The sequence below is a fragment of the Crinia signifera genome, chromosome 2, assembly GCF_055691185.1.
Source record: "Crinia signifera chromosome 2, ASM5569118v1, whole genome shotgun sequence".
NCBI classification, from domain to species: Eukaryota; Metazoa; Chordata; class Amphibia; order Anura; family Myobatrachidae; genus Crinia; species Crinia signifera.
This window is the reverse complement of record NC_139218.1, coordinates 40,752,071-40,769,051: the sequence shown is the minus strand read 5'-3', so window position 1 is coordinate 40,769,051 and position 16,981 is coordinate 40,752,071. Positions and strand designations below refer to the sequence as shown.

General features: G+C 41.0%; 1 protein-coding gene across 3 annotated transcripts in view; it reads right to left on the bottom strand.

The window, feature by feature from the left end:
* Nucleotides 1-16,981, bottom strand: part of CADM2 (cell adhesion molecule 2) — a 1,292,583-nt gene that overhangs the window by 1,003,452 nt on the left and 272,150 nt on the right. The window lies entirely within an intron of this gene.

Sequence of the window (16,981 nt, the reverse complement as noted above, 5' to 3'; positions counted from 1 at the left end):
AAATAAAATTGCAGTTTTAAAACAACAACAAAATCATAGAAAATCAGCAATTTAGAAAAATTGCAATTGGACAAAAAAATCTTACCATGACCAATTATCTTTAATAGGAATCCTACTGTCTCCTGGTTGTACTTTCCCAGCCATCTGCATCTTGAACTTCTATTCTCCACTGAGATTGCACTCAGTAAAAATATTTATACAATTATCTTCTCTTGGCAAAGTCAAAGGGTCATTGTCTTTACTCATCCTTCTCCATCTCCTCCATCTCTACCATTTTTTATCAATTTACCATGCTCTTCTTCCTAACATCTTACACCCCATGGCCTTCATAGCACTATGTGTGCTCATTCAGTATGTCTATATTTGATGTAGCCTCTCCTCTACTTTCTTTATCTCCCAAGGTTCCTCAAGTTCTATTTTTAGCCCTCTCTTATTCACTCCTTCAGCCTCCTCTATCATAAATATGCAGATGACATAAAAATCTTCTCCTCCTCTGGAACCTTTCTTCCATCACCACTTGAATCTCTCATTGCTTCCTTAAGCTCAAAATGTCCAAAATGAAGATCTTACCGTACCTAGTGTCACTTCCCATCCTCTAGGCCCCTTCACAACTGACAAGACCCCATTCTCTTATTCTCTATGACAACAACCTTGGTTACATTTTCAACTCTACCCTAAACATTTTGCCACAGATCCATTATTTTGCATTAATGTGTCACCTACTCCTACATACTAATGCCAGAAGAAACCATTTTCTCACTTGGGCATTAGCAAAACTCAAATCTACAGTATTACATTATTTCCATTTCCAAGATTTGTGCAACTTCTCATTACTTCTGTCCCTTACCTGTCTTTGTCCTGTAAAATCAGTCCAAAATTAAATTTTATGTGTGGTCACGCGCATTTCGGGTATTTTTGGGAGGAAACCTTGTTTTTGCTTGCATCTCCGTAGACTCCCTATTACCAAATTTTTAGAAGGTTTGCAAAGAAATTATTACTATCAATCTTATCAAACCAATGACATTTGATCAAAACAATGTCATTCTTCAATCATTCCAAAGTTTCTCCTTAATTCCAAATATATTATAAACATTTGATTTACAAAACTGTACCCATAAAGTACTTTATTTAATTACTACAGACTGCTCAGTCTTGGTAAATTTGCAATACTTCCATTTGTGCAGTTTTATAATTGACAACAAAATATCAATGGATAAATGACAGCCCTAAAAGAAAGTAAAACAAATTGTAAAGACATTTACAGTAAAATCAGAATCCTCATAGGACTGAAATTATAAACTCTAAAACTGCAAAAACAAGGCTGCTCAGTGAGAAAAAGTTAAAACATACTCACAACGTCCCCTACCCAATTCAATGGAGGATGGGAAAATAACGGAATTAGGCCACAAGAGTAGAAAATAAATTGTCTGCAGAAATGCAAATTAGCATACAAATGAGCTGTGTTAGCAAAATTAGGTATTGAAATTATCGAAGTGTGGCATTTTGGCTTGGTTCATATAAAAAAAAAAACAGTCTCACATTACTGAAATATAAAAGTGTAGCAGTCGATGAGTGTTAGAACAGTAAAACAATTTAGCAGCTTTTGATAAAAGGCTTATCTGTAATAAATGAGGTTAATGGTTTATTAGCAATAATAAATTAATTGTAAAATTTAAATAAAATCTTTATTTAAAAGTAGAAGTAAAAACATGTGACCACAGTAGGGCCCTGCTGCCTGGGACTCTTTAGTCTAGTGGGACATTAATTGAAAATGCATCAGGTGGATTTGTGTTCAACAGAGGATTACAAAAAATATAACAAACTTTTAAGGATGAAACTAGAATTTTGCAGTGTTAGATATTGATTCAGGCCAGAGGAGATCTCAATAGGTGGTAGTTAGTGGATTGAGCTTGCAGAATGCCCAATCTCTAGATGCATATATGTCTTTCCAGTACATTTTAAGAAAATATTAAATACTATTCAAGCTCAACACAAAAAACATGTTGTTCTTACACTAAACTAATTTTAACATAGTTACATACCGTGTTTCCTCGATAATAAGACACTGACTTCTTTTTTTTTTTAAACAAAAAACACCCAAGGGCTTATTTTTGGGTTAGGGCTTATTTTAATTAACATGCCCACCATGCCCCTAGTCCTGCTTTTATAGCCACCATACCCCCAGTCCTGCTTTAATAGCCACCATGCCCCCAGTCTGGCTTTTATAGCCACCATGCCCCCAGTCCTGCTTTTATAGCCACCATGTCCCCTGTCTTCCTTTTATAGCCACCATGCCCCCAGTCCTGCTCCTCACCTTTCAGCACCAGTTTTTCACGCTTTCCACCGCTGCTAATTTACTGCCCTCTCACCTGTGTACAGAAGCAGCGCGTATGTGCACTGTGATGTCATACGCAATTCATCCCTGGGACCGGGAGCGAGAGGCTTCAGCGGTACCGTACCAGGGCATTGAGTTTGAAAAAACTCAGGAGCCCGAGGTGTGCTCCCTACCACCAGTGCTGTGCCTAAACACGTGCAAAAGTGGCCGTGCGATCGAGTGGGCTTATCTCCCGAAGGAGACGGGCCCCGTTTTTCCCCTAACCCCTCTCAACCATAAGGTCGAAGAGGGGAAAATAGGGAACGGTGGGTCCTCTTCGCCGAAGCTTAGAGAGACCCTCATTCCTCAACCCCCGGAAGGGTTAGGACGGTGGGTCCTCCGCACCCGAAGGTTTGGAGAGACCCTCAGTGGACTTCCCTCCGCCTTGCGGCTCGGGGTCGTCCTCGGGGGGACCGCAGCTCTCCCCAAAAGGCGAGAGCTTTGGCAAGTTGGGGAAATGGAAGGCCCGTAAGGGACGACCACACAACCCAAAAAAACGTGACACACTACAGAAAACGTGAAAAGTGCACGAACGTGAAGAAGAAGAGAAATAAATAATAAAGAGGACCCCAGCCAGAAGGCCAGGGCATTATTGCAGCAGCATCCCTCATGCAGGGCGGCATATATTAGACACAAGAGGATTGATTTTACTATATCCTCTAAAACAGACAAGTGGTGTTGCCCATGTAAACTAATCAGATTCTACCTAGCATTCTTTACTACATTCTAGAATACCAAATCTGATTAGCTGCAATGGAAAACACCACAACTTGTCTGTTTTAGACGTTTTAGTAAATCTATACCATGGAATCTAATTAGATACACCTTAAAACACCTTAATCTAAACATAAGAGGTGTCATGTTTAGAATAAAGGGGTGCAGTACAGCCCCCTTCCCCATGTATTTTATGGGTTATAGGGTCCACAGTACAGATAGTACAAGCCATCCTTATCTAGCCCTTTAATAGGATTAGGTGAGCCAGAGCTGTCTGACTTAATCCCCTACTGTATTGTTCTATGTATTGTATTGCAGCTGAGAACAATAGGCCATGGCTCACTATGGCTATCCAGAGAAGGATATCTGAAGAAGGCTCCATCTGTATGAAGGAAGTACCACAATTTTACACCATGCATAACTCCCAACTGTCCCGCTTTTACGCCAGGGGTCGGAAGTGTCCCACAGTGGGGGAGGGGGGGGAGTCCCTCCCTGTCACCCATGAATATACACTGTATGCGCACAGTGCAGCCAGAGGGGCTGGGGCATGTCCCCACAGTGGCGAAAAAGGGGAATGACCTTGCGGTAGCATCGCAGGAACATGCCACGCCCCCTTCCCGCTAGGCCACTCACCCCAAAAATGTTGGCGCTTGCATGCACTGTCCCTTCTCCCAGCACTCAAATGTTGGGAGGTATGCTCCATGTTGACTTGCAGTTTATCATAATTGTTGTAATTTTTTTTTTCTTTATCATTCAGCTAATCTTTTATACCCCCACTCCAACACTTATTAAACTGGGGGATCTGAGAAGAGACAAAAAGTTGAGTGAGAAGAAAAATATAACACATACAGCCCAGTGGAAGAATCACTACATTGCAATGTACAGTATAAGCATTGCCATGTTTATGCTGTACTTTATTACTCTTCCAGATTTCTTAGCACATTGAAACTTTTGCAATGGGCAGAACATAAAAAATTAGATATTGATTTTTTTGTTTACTTATTATTTTCTTAGACATCCACTGTATTAACAATAGCAGCGAGCATAGATTACAATAACTATTATACTTCTTTTCACAGTATAAATTGAGATTTTATTGACTCCTCAAACTTTGTCACTGCGGTGTCCCAGACCTACGGATAAAGACGAATGGGCCCCAGGCAGGATAGCTCTCCAGTTGTACGTCCTGTCCTGTCAAATCTTCTCATTGTTTTTCAGTAAAGAGGGAAGGATAATTTCACTGTTTTGCCTAAGGCACAAGGAACAAGTGGGACTTGACATGCATGTTTCCATTTCAATAACAGGAAGCTCATCAAAGTATCATATACCAATAATTGCTATGTCTGCTGGCAAAAAGAGATTGTAATACAGAGATATTAAATATAAAGAGATCATTTTGTGTGAATTCCAAATTTCAGCAGAATTTATTGCCGTCAAACTTTCAATATTCTTTTTATATATAAAAGCATGTTCTTTTACCTGATATACAGTTGAATCAGACTATTCGTTTACGGTTTCATAATAATTGTTTTCAGACAGAGAATTATTTACAGTAACTTAACAATGTAATCATTTTGAATATTTTTATATACTTCCTTTTTTTTTTTCAAAAACAACTCTACTACCGGTAGTAGATTTTTAAAGGCCGTTCAGAAAAGATTTTTACCACTGGGATCTAATATCAGTTTTAGTTTTTTTTAGCTGTCATGCCTGGTAAATAATATATGACAACGTGAGAAAGTAAGAAGTTAGGATACTATGAAAAGCATACACTTTACTCCCAAGTCTAAATAAAACTCTGGAATATTCTGAAGCTTAGAACTATAGATGAGTGTTTTGGTTTTGATGAAAACCAAAAACACCCGCACTTTGAGGTTCCGAGGTCTGTCTTGAGTCACTTTGGAGTTCTGAGTAGTACCAAGTCCCTAGCTTAGGTGCCATTTTGCACTGGAAATGACTGGAAATGAATGTTTTTGTTGTTAATATGATAAGAATAAAAACAGGTTCAATTATATGATTTTAGCTGTTTATTCTCATTTTGAAAGATATATAATTCCAGCTCCAAAACCAAAACAATTGAGGGTGGTTTAGCCAAAACCAGCCACATTGATTATCTACAACCAAAATCAAAACATGGGGGTCTGCACACATAACTAATAAGAACACACTAGGATACATAACATTCAGGTATATCAAGTACCACACTAGGAAACAAGGAAAGACATCTTGCTTTCTCAGTGAGGGCCAGATGTATCAAGTTTCAAAAAGTTATAAAGTGGAGAGTGATAAACAACTACCCAATCAGCTCCTACCTGTCATTTTTCAAACCCAGCCTGTGACATGGCAGGCTATTTATTACTCTCCATTTACCACTTTTTAAAGTTTGATACATCTGACCCTGAGTGTACTTTTAGGCACTTATTGTGACAAATCACAGTTATTAACCCATCTGACACACAATAATTAACATAAATGACACATAAATGACACATATTTCATTGACACATTGTATATAAATAGGTGGATTAATTTATGTTCTTGTATGATTCAACAGAAGATTCTTAGAACATTTACCATAACATTTATAGTTTACAGCAGTCGCAAGGAAAATATTTAAACTTTGAAATCAATTATATGGATGTTCCATTCACACTAGAAAAGATATTCAATTCAGTGGAACAATATACAAAATAAAATGATCATAGAGATGTACTGTAGCAAGCATTATTCTAAAAGAAAAAAGGTGAGTTGATGCTGATGATGGTATATAAACTACTTTCAAGCCCTGAGTACTGCAATAGTAATTGTAATATTATTATGAAAACACTGGCCAATACTCTGTACAGGGAAGTTGAGAATTTTATTGGCTTCCAACAGTTAATCAGATTTTTTTATAATTGAGAAGTATAATGACAAATACATTCCTTGATTTTTGTCCAAATGCTGCTGCGGGAGCACTACATGAAAACATCATACAGTATAATGGAGGTATGGATTTGCTCTCAAATCTCTTAATGGTACTTGTACATAAGCAAGCTTATTCTATGAAATTGTTTAAATAATCTAAAGGCTGCCATACACTCGTTCGATTCGGGCCCCATTTCACCCAATTCTGATGCATCAGGCAGAGAAAACAAGTGAAGTTGTCCCAAATTGGATGTGTTTGACATCTGATCCGATTGGATGCACGGTTCCTGTGCACATTGGATTGAAGTCGGAGGTCGGACGGGTTGCCCATAAGATGGGTCAGAATCGGACCCATCAGTGGTACATTTCTGTGCTTTTTGGCACACAAGATGCATCATATTCGATCAGATCTGTAGGTGTGTGCCAGCGGTGGCACATACCTATAGTCTGCAGAGCGGGGAAGTACCAGGAAAGAGAGGGCTCTCTCCACTCTGCATCCGATTTTCAGAGTGGGCAGTAAGGAGATTTCAAAACTCCCTTTCAAATCTACCTTTCAGCCAATCAGTGGCTGCCCACTCACTTGAATGGGAGTTTTGAAATCTCCTGGCTGCCTGCCACTACCAAATCACCCATTCAAATTAATGTGTGGCCGCTGATTGGCTGAGAGAGCTTTTTAGCCAACCAGTGTTAAAAATGGCACATCAAGTGCCAAATCGTCTGGGGAGCTGCTGTGGGAGCTCAAAGGAAATCGGGTCCGACTTTTCCTTAAGACAAGTCGGGCTAGTGTATGGGGGCCTTAAGAATTACTATGAATTCCTCCTCATTTACGTCTTCGTACTTAGATTTCTGCTATAAATGTAGAACATACAGTAGCAGCAAAACAGCTGCTTTACTTTGAGTGTCATTTCCTGCATTTAAATTTAGAATTTCTTTTTTTAACAGCTAGGTTTTCAGTACATTTTAACCACATTCTGTTTCTGCATATGTAATTGATAATATCGGCCAAATCTAAAATAATAACCAGTAGCAGTGATATTTATTATGGCACACAACATCAGGATCAAACTGTGTACATGTCATTCATTTGCAGATGCTGTAACCATGCTGTCCTAAACAGCACTGTGGGTGCCGATAATGATGAGTCTGGATGGCAACTTGAAAATATGACTTACTGCAGACACCCCTATTCAAACATGTGAAAGACAATTATTTAAACCAATCATAATTCTCACAGTGATCAACAGGTGTGACAGATACAACCAGTCTGTAGGCAAAAATAAGTAACTACTGTAGTGCCACTTGCTCTGTACACCACATCAAGCACAAGGCATTGCATGAATTTCAGCTGCTGTTTTTAATACTCTCGCATTTGCTTATGGTGCTAGCCAACTAGTCTTTATTGGAGCCAATCTGTGATCTCTGTGAAAGGGCCTATTGCTCTGCAAAATTTGTTTGGCACAACATTTTGCAGCAAATTTTCTAATTTCTGCTTCAGTGATAAAGCTGCCTGGAATAACGTGATAATACAACGGCATCTAGAATACTAACAATAAAATAAAACAAATATCTTAAAGAGTTTTATAAAATATAACCGTACACTCATACTTGCCTACATAGTGTTCATTCTAGATCCCCGCATCTTTCAAAACCCATGTAGTTCCTCCTCCCTGCCTGGGGTTTCACTCTCTGCTGTGGTGCTTGTAGCACAGTTCTGGTCTGAATGTCAGTGCTCAAATACAGACCACGCTGTGCTAGTAGTACCACAGCAGCGAGGAACACCCCAGGAAGGGAAGAGGAACTACATGTGTTATGAAAGATACAGGGTGCTAGAATAAAAAGTACTACTCTTACAGTCTCCTCAGGGAGAAGCCAAGAGAGCAGACACTGCCTGCAATTTCGGGGGTCAGGTCAGGCTTTTTGTCACTAGGCTCAGCCCTCAAAATACTGTAATTTGCTAAAATACAAAAAGCAAGTGACAGGTAATACGTGGCGCAATGCTGCCTTAAATCACAATCCCCGAAGATACACCTTTACTTCAAAACACAAAATTAGAAGAAATAGCAATGTGAACAGGGGTTAGAGAGCGGCTCTGTTGCGCATAAAGCTGCCTATTTGGTGCCCTTTCCACTAAGGTTCCTCAAAAAACCTTCACCAAAACACCATAGAAACAAAAAGATGGGAAAGGTCACTTATCAGGCGCTTGAGATCCTATGTTCTGCGCTGTTGTCTCCAAATCAATCAGCACATAGAAATAAATGAATAAAACTGGATAGTGAAGTATGTCAATCACCAAGGTGACACCTGGAAAAAGTCCTCTACGGAGGAAGAAACGCGTTGGTGGACTGTGTATGAGGCAGACAAGGTGACTGTTGGACCAGGACCTTTGGCAGCACAGGCGCCCAGCTGATGTGCCCTGGAGAGACTATATCTAAACGTGTGTGGGACTGGTGAGAACTCAGTTCCCATAAGATCGGGTAATTCTCCAACTTTTGCCTTGCCTTGGATGCACATGGACTTTACTCTCTAGTGCTTACTATTCTGGATGAAGTTTTTAATATGTTTATATGCCTATCAATTTATTGTGCCTATTGAATGTTTTTAAAATTAGAAGAAATTGGGATATAGAAAAAATGGCGCAATAGAATACTTGAAGTTTTTACATTCAGACTCCTGTAATTTGCTACTTTGCAAGAAGGAGGCAGGCTTAATGGTATTAATTCCTATCACCTCCATGCTGCACCTCAATCCAAATGCCCCATAAAATTTCCTCTCATCCCACCCTCTTCAGTACAAAGCGGGCGGGATGTGGAAGATCTGGCCTCTTTTTCATGGGTGGAAGGTACTCCCCCCCCCCCCAAAAAAAAAAATGGGTCTGCCAACACTTACAGGAGAGTAGACAGGGTATGCATACACTTTTGGCATAACTGCGGCTTCACCAATATAGAGGAGGGAATTTATCAAAGTTTTTCAAGAGATAAAGTAGAAAGAGACCAATCAGCATCTAACTGCCAAGTTACAAGTTTGAAAATGACACAAGATGATTGGTTGGTACTTTATCCTTCTCTGCTTTATAAAGTATAACCTAGATAATTTACAGATGTAAGAGAATAAAAAAACAATCATTTAGAAACACGCAGCTTATTCCAGACAGATATATAGTATTGTTTTCTGTAAAATTATCTAAAGGTTGATTAGAGCAAAGTGAAATAATGAAATAATACTTGGTATACAGATACCATCCCTCTCATTAGCTGTTACATGGTACGCGAAGATATCAATAATGGTCATTTTATCTCATAGACGTTTTAAATAAGTCACGCCATTTTGACGTAAGATAAATGATATTTGCTAATCTCTGCGAGACATGAAGTTCCTATGAGTCCACCAGTACATGTAGATACTGTATTACTGCAACATTTAAGGCAAATCACCCAATGAGATTAAATGCAAGATTACAAATTCCACAAGAAAAGTCACCTTGGACATATTCTCCATCTCGACTATAAATCACTTTGTGAATACAGAAGTTTTGCTTTTATGTGTATTTTCTTTTCAACCTTGAAGTAGAGGTAGCCATGAAATATTAACTATTTAGCCCTTCTTAGCATTTTTTTTGTCTATTAACGCTCAGCAAACAGGAGCTCAGGACTCAGCATTTGTGGACTTAAATAAATATCATCAAACAGCAACCAGACAGTCACGAATATTGGCTGTACACTTCTGCTCTAAAAAGAAACCAACGTAACCATTTGAAAGATAACTCCAACACAAAAAATGCCTACAGATGAGCCGCTCTCATCTGAGCGTCCTGTTCTCAGCAATAGACACGCGAGCGTCCACAGTCGCCGGCCCGCTCTCTGTAATTTAAATCATTTAAATGCACATAGGATCTGATCCGACAGATCCTACGTGCAGCACTTCTAGGGCTTTGATCCAATGCGCATGGATAGGATTTAAAACACATGCGATTTGCTCGATTTTACTTGATTTCTCTGCCTGATTGGTTAAAATTGGGCAAAATTGTAGTAGTGTATGGCCAGGTTGACTCTTCCACAATTCCGCGACAGACGCCAGGTTGACTCTTCCACAATTCCGCGACAGATGCAGGCTAATCAAGGTCAGCACTGATGTCACCAACCTTCCCTTTAAAAAAAAAAACACCCTCCCTTAATGCCTACTTCCTGTTAAATTGTGGGTGGTTTGCGAATAGATCTTTCCGCTATTTCTGCTCATGGATGTAAAGACATTTGGAAATTGAATGGACTGTTGATCAACTCTGAATCAAGCCCAAAATGCTGAGTATTGTAGTTTTAATATTAGCTACCTGTAAAGTGTCAGGAGTCTATCGTACTGAAAATTATCTAGTGACCTTGACTATATAACCACTGCCTAACCTTTGAAGGGGCCCGATCTTTTTCAGTCTGTTTATTAGTACCGGTTGATGTGTGGTGTGAAAGGGCCATTTCCAATTACCCTGGTCCAGCAACCTGGCATTCCGACCCAGGTCAAAAGAAGGGCTTATCCCAGATTGGACCTGGGTTGCTGTGTAGTGGGAACTGGTAACCCGGGTCACATTATAAAGAGGAAGCTGTGTCAGCCCCAAGTGCTACTTCCTATCCCGCACTCCCTTGACTCTGCCCCCTTCCTGACGTCAGCAACCCGGCACGCTGTGGGGGACTTACTTCCTGGAAGGACATGTATCCAAATCCCAGATGTGACCCAGCATTTGCCATGTGAAAGGGGTAGATATAATGTCACTATATGCACATTCTCATTGTATCTCAGCAAGGCACATGCACATCAGCTGAATCTCATTTGGTGATGATTCAATCCCTCATTTAACCAAACTACGAGCAACTGTACAGTATCAGCTAATGACTGATACAAAAAGTGCCAAGAGACAAACTATTTGGGCTAACAATGACACATTAGAAAGAGGACAAGTAAAGCATCTGTTCTGACAATGAAATAAGATATCATTTTATGACATTTGCTCAAACAAAGATAGCAATTATACTTTAATTAGCCAGTAATTAAAGTTAACTTAATGTGCAAACTCACTTTAAAAATCATTAGCCAGTCGAACAATGTACAACAGCATTTTTCTTCAATAAATAAATAAACAACAAAAGAAAAACTTTTGTTTAATTACTCACCACCGTTGCCCAATCACATGACATATACTGTAGGTACTTGATAAATGATATTTGAAAAGTAATGTACTCACCTAGGAGAAATGAGACATAAAAAAGCATTAGAATTGGTCGGAACACAAACGATATATAGTGCTAAATAATTAAACATGAGCAGCAAATGCAATAAAACAGGCTAATTAAATCTTATTTTGACTCTTTTGCCTAAGACAGAAAGTTTGTGCACACAAATGTTCACAATTGGCCTGACGTAGCTTTCTTAAGGTGCCCATACACGGTACAATTATTGTATACAATATCACATGGCATTGCATAGGTTTTGCAATGCAATGAGATGAGATGAGATCTAGTACAAAAAGTATGTGCAGCACATAAGGTGCCCATACACGCACCGATTTTGTGTGCTGTGCTTTTTGTACTTCAAGCTGCCATGCAATTTTGGCACTTGAAGTGGATGCGATGCGAGGCGATGCGATGTAATGTACTTTGCGGGTGCAATGCGATGAGATGCGATTTTTGGCACTCTTTTTTTAACGTTAATAGGTACTAATGGACATCGTATCGCATTGCATCGCACGTACTCCTGTACTGATGCTATGTGATGCAATGAAGCACAAAATGTACTGCCTGCAGATACTTTTTGTGCTTTACAATATTGTAATTGCAGGGACGCGCATCGCATCGCCGCAGGTACACGGTGCGATTATCGCACATGCGATGTGTTTTGTACATTAAAAGTATAAAATGCATGCGATAATCGCAGCATGTATAGGCACCTATACTTTTTGAACTGTGCGATGAGATGTGTGACGGGAGTGCACATCTCATTGCTCCCAACAATTGTACTGTGTATGGTCACCTTTAGCAAAGCAATAAGACACACCAATTTATGCAATACCAAGTTGCACTGCAGGTGGGGAAAATGTAATGTGCAGAAAGAGTTAGATATGGGTGGGGTGTGTTAAAACGGAAACCTTAATTGCATTGTAAAAATAAAGCAGCCAGTATTTATCCTGCACGGAAACAAAATAATTAACCATGGCCGTATTAAGAGAGGAGGCAGTCCGTGTGTAGCCTTCTCGGTCGGGCCCCCTCCTCTCTGCCGGGAGCCATGCCGGAACTAGGGATGGCCATCGACCATTGATGATTAGAAATCATCGATGGTTTATGGCCGATGTCGAATAGTTTTGCCATCGATAGGGGAGAACCAGATGGTTTCCCACCATCGATGTAAAGCTTAAACGAATAGTTTCGTTTTTGCTTTTTCCCTAAAGTGCCGGAACACGGAGCATAGCTCTGCCCCCGGCACCCGCGAAGCCCCGCACCCACATTTTGATTGGCCCATAGGCCATTCAATCACAGAAAATGGATGACCATCGATATACAAAAACATCGATTGTCATCCATTGAATAGTTATACACTATCGATGTCCAGTTGCACTTTTGTCATCAATGGCAACCATCGATGGCAAAGGCAACGATGGCCATCCCTAGCCGGAACCAGTAGGGCCTGAGTGCACTACTGCTCAGACCCTACTCCGCATGCACGAACCTCCTCTGCCCTGTGGAGTCTAAACAATAGAGAGCTCAGACTCCACTGTGCATGCGCAGATTGCTGGGAAACTGTCTGTCGTGCCATTTTTCTGTCGATTTCTGCAGCACTCCTGCTGCCGCCACCGCGATACTCCGTGGAGTAAGTATCAGAAAATGAGTGTGCCACTATAAATAACCTAAATTTGACTCTTTCTGCACATTAGCCCCACCTACTGGACAACATGGGTATTACCAGTTGTGCTAATCATCAAGCTGAAGCAGGCCCCATACTACACAGAACATCACAGATGTATTCTTCTTGTGGTTAATTGAATTCAATAATCAAGACACGGCCACACAGGGAATCTTTGGGGTAAAATAACTAACATTGGAATTCTATTGAAGATGGGATGTTGCCCATAGCAACCAATCCGATTCTACTTCTTAAAGTCTCAAAGTCGGTCCTCTGGACCCCACACAGTGCATGTGGATCTTTTCAAATGTGTCAGTGAGTAATGAATGCACCTGTCGGGTGACCTGGGAAACATGAACTGTGTGGTGTCCTGAGGACCGTCTTTGAGAACCACTGTTCTAGAAGATCAAAAATATTATCCGATTAGTTGCTATGGGCAACATCCCATCTTAGTAAACTTATCTGCAAAATAAATGCTGCTCGCAGGTAAGAATATCTGGAGTTGGGATGGGTCAGTGGGATTACTATGTTGACATTGACTATGACAATCATGGAATCCAGGCACTGACATGTTGACAAGGGTGACACGTTACCTAGAACATCCCTCTCCCTGGGACACAGTAATGATTCATTACCATTGTCTCAGTGTAAATGTAATGGTCTGCATGATATATGTTATGGTTCCCATATCAGCTCATTGCTCATGAAGCCTTGCAAGCAGGGAAGCCCTGCTGGGAGAGAACAGCGTGTTCTCATACAGGTCTCGCCCTTACTCAGGAGGCTCCCCCAGACATAGCAAGGAAGGAGGAATACATGATTACATATACAAAATAATAAAATAGTGTCCTCTGTCATCTGATTACTGTAGGACTATAGCCAGGCCAATAAATAAAAATGACAAACTGAGCAAGCTTAGAAAATAGCTTCATGTGTCACTTATTTGGTAATCAGAACAGGGATAAGAGCGTATTGTTACATCTGCACACGCCCAGAATGCATCCTGATTGTGACATAAATATTTGTATAAAAATGTTACTGAAATGCAAATAATACAGCACCCAAGATGTCACAGCGTGGAACAGACATACAGTAGGTTGGGGCATGGTAGGTTCCCCTAGGATCACCATTATCGTTATGTGAGACCTCTTGAAACAACTTACAAATCTTTTTTTCTACCTTTTAACTAATGTAAACTCCCTTAGTGGTGTTAGAAACATATAATTTGACGGCAGAGAAAAACCATTCGCCCATCTAGTCTGCCCCCTTTTTAGCCATATTGTTACAATTGAAACCTTAATTTGATCGTTATTTCTTTGTAAAGATATCCTTATGTCTATCCCAAGCATGTTTACATTGTTCTACTGTATTAGCCTCTACCACCTCTGATGGGAGGCTATTCCACCTCTCCACTACCCTTTCGGTGAAATAATATTTCCTCAGATTTCCCCTGAACCTCCCTCCCCCCAGTGTCAGTGCATGTCCTCCTGTTCTTCCGCCCTGTACCTTGTTAAAACCATTGATATATTTGAAGGTATCTATCATGCCCCCCCTTTCCCTTCTCTGATCCAAAATATACATAGGGTATATAACTTTTTCATACGGAAATCTGAAGTCTGATCTGGGTTTCTGAACAATTTCATGCTGCATTTGCCATTTTCAACCGCAGTTTGGACCTGGGTTACAGTAGTTCAGGGTTGCCTACTCGACCCTCTCCTTCAGGGAGAAAATGCTCTGTTCCTTGCCTTCCCTGGCAGTAGCACACGCAGGGGGGGTCTGAGTACCCAGAAACCCCCTTAGGAATCCAAGGAAACTAAACTGAAAGCTGAGGGTCCCCTCTTTCCATTGGTACAAGAATTTTAAAAATCGGCCCTGGGGAACCGGAGATATCTGACTTCAAGCCTGTTAATTGCTCTTCCCAGGCAGATATTTCAAGTTCTGTCTGACTTGGAGTTTTTCTGAGGATATATTCCAAAAGCTGGAACTCTCCCCCTTTGACAGACACTAGAAGCTTGTCTCTACTCTGCCCAGAACCAGAGCTATTAGCCTTCCAGCAGCTGGTTATTGCTCCAGCTCCACACACCTGGTATGTAGTTTTATATACTCGTTGGCAGATTGTTCTGACTCCTGAACTCTGATCCTCTAGTCCACAATAACATTTGGTAGGAGGGTTTCTATAGTTTTTAATTCCATTAAAAGCTAAGAAATCTAGTTCCGGGAACTGGAGATATCTGCAGTCAAGCAAGCTGTCCTCCCACCAGAAAATTATGAATAATAAGCCCAATCCACTATACACCCCTCCTCTGCGTATTACACATCCTCTACCACCCTGGAAGTTATGTATCAGGGCCCCTTCATTCAGCCCAATGCCCCCTTCTCCCACCTAATCTCTCACCATCTGGTAACCTAAGTGCCCATCTCTGTGCTTTGCTCCGCCCCTCTCTAGAAACCCCCTTCTGAAAATCCTGCGTTTGCCCCTGCCTGGTAATGTATGATTGCCATCACCTGTGGTGAAACACCTTTCTTATCAATTACCTAGCTCCCCACAGGTGATGGCAATCATACATTACCAGGGAAGGCCAGGAACAGAGTACTTTCTCCCTGAAGCAGAGGGTCAGGTAGGCAACCATGCTTTAGTTTCTGGTTGGCCCCATTTTACACTGGGTCATCAGGAACGGGGCAATAAAGTAGCCCAGTGGGTCACCTAGAAAGTTTGGGTGAGTGTACTAAATGGGTGGTGCATAATAATTACTGGGGCCCATGCGTGTTAGAGAGGCTTGGGTCTGCTGCCACCCCACTTCCCTTCTGTCCTGTCATTGGCCGCAGTGATCAGGGAAGACTACTGCCATTGAATGTGTCAACAATTTCCTCTGAATTTTCCTGATATCAAGGGAGAGCAGGGGTTAAAGTGGGGGGAACGGGATGGAACTGCGTTCCACCACCTCTAATGGTGAGGTGGAACATTTTAAACTCCACATTGGCCCTGCACAGTAATTCTCACAGAAAAACATTCTAGTTTGCAGGGAGATGCCAAAAACCCTACCACTGGCCCTGTCTCTGCCTAATCTAATCGGGGTAAGGGGGGGGGGGTAATTAGGTGGCATAGAGAAATGAGTTCCCCCACTTCTGCATGACCACTTTAAGCCCTGGGGGAGAGCAATCATATTGATCTACTGATCAGCCCCACCACCCCTTCATTACCTTTGGCTGATGGGCACATGGTGGCCCCCGCCCCAACAAATGCTTTTTTGCACACTCATTTTGAAGAGTGTGTGCAAATGCCTCCATGATTAGGCAGCACCGCCTACATTACCTAGGCCCGACAAAGCTCTACACAGCCCTGATCTATCTAGAGTTCCATGACCTTTTATGGTAGTATATGGACTTCGAATCGCTGTGTTTACTGGTGAGAACACTGGCCCTGACCGGCAATATGACTAGATTTATCCAGCAGGCTGTGCATCGCAATGGCCCCTACACACGGTGCGATGTAGGGGCATTTTCTAAGAAATCTAGTTAGAGCATGCACTGAGTTAGAGTGCTTAGAAAATGCCCTGAAATCGCCCTGTGTGTACGCTCCATTACAATAATGTCAGCAGCCTCAATATATTTGTGAATATACCTCAACTTCTAGATTTATTACCAATGTAATGGAAAAAAAATAGTCTTCACCGAACAACTATGCCAAACATTCAGCTAAATAAGTAAGATTCAATAATCAAAAAACAGAAGTAACATTGTTACACTGGTAAATTGTATTTGAGACACGGGACTTCAGTGTGTGGAAACATGACTTCTTACAGACTCACATATGCAGCACTTAATCAGTACTGACCAAATCATTTTAAACTTGTCAGAAGTATTTTTCAGTCATGCGTACCAAAGGGATGGAAATGTGCACTGAAAGTTCTCAGCAAATGAATATCATTAGATTATATATGAATCTCTACAGTATCAGCGCAAAGTGTTTCTTCAAATTCGCTTGGAGAGGAGTCGAACATAGTAACACATTATTTCCAAATAACATTTCACATTCTCTATTAATGTGAATGCAGAGGTGTAGATTAAGCAACTCATGTTGCTGGAGTCAGACAGCTTATTCTCGGTAGT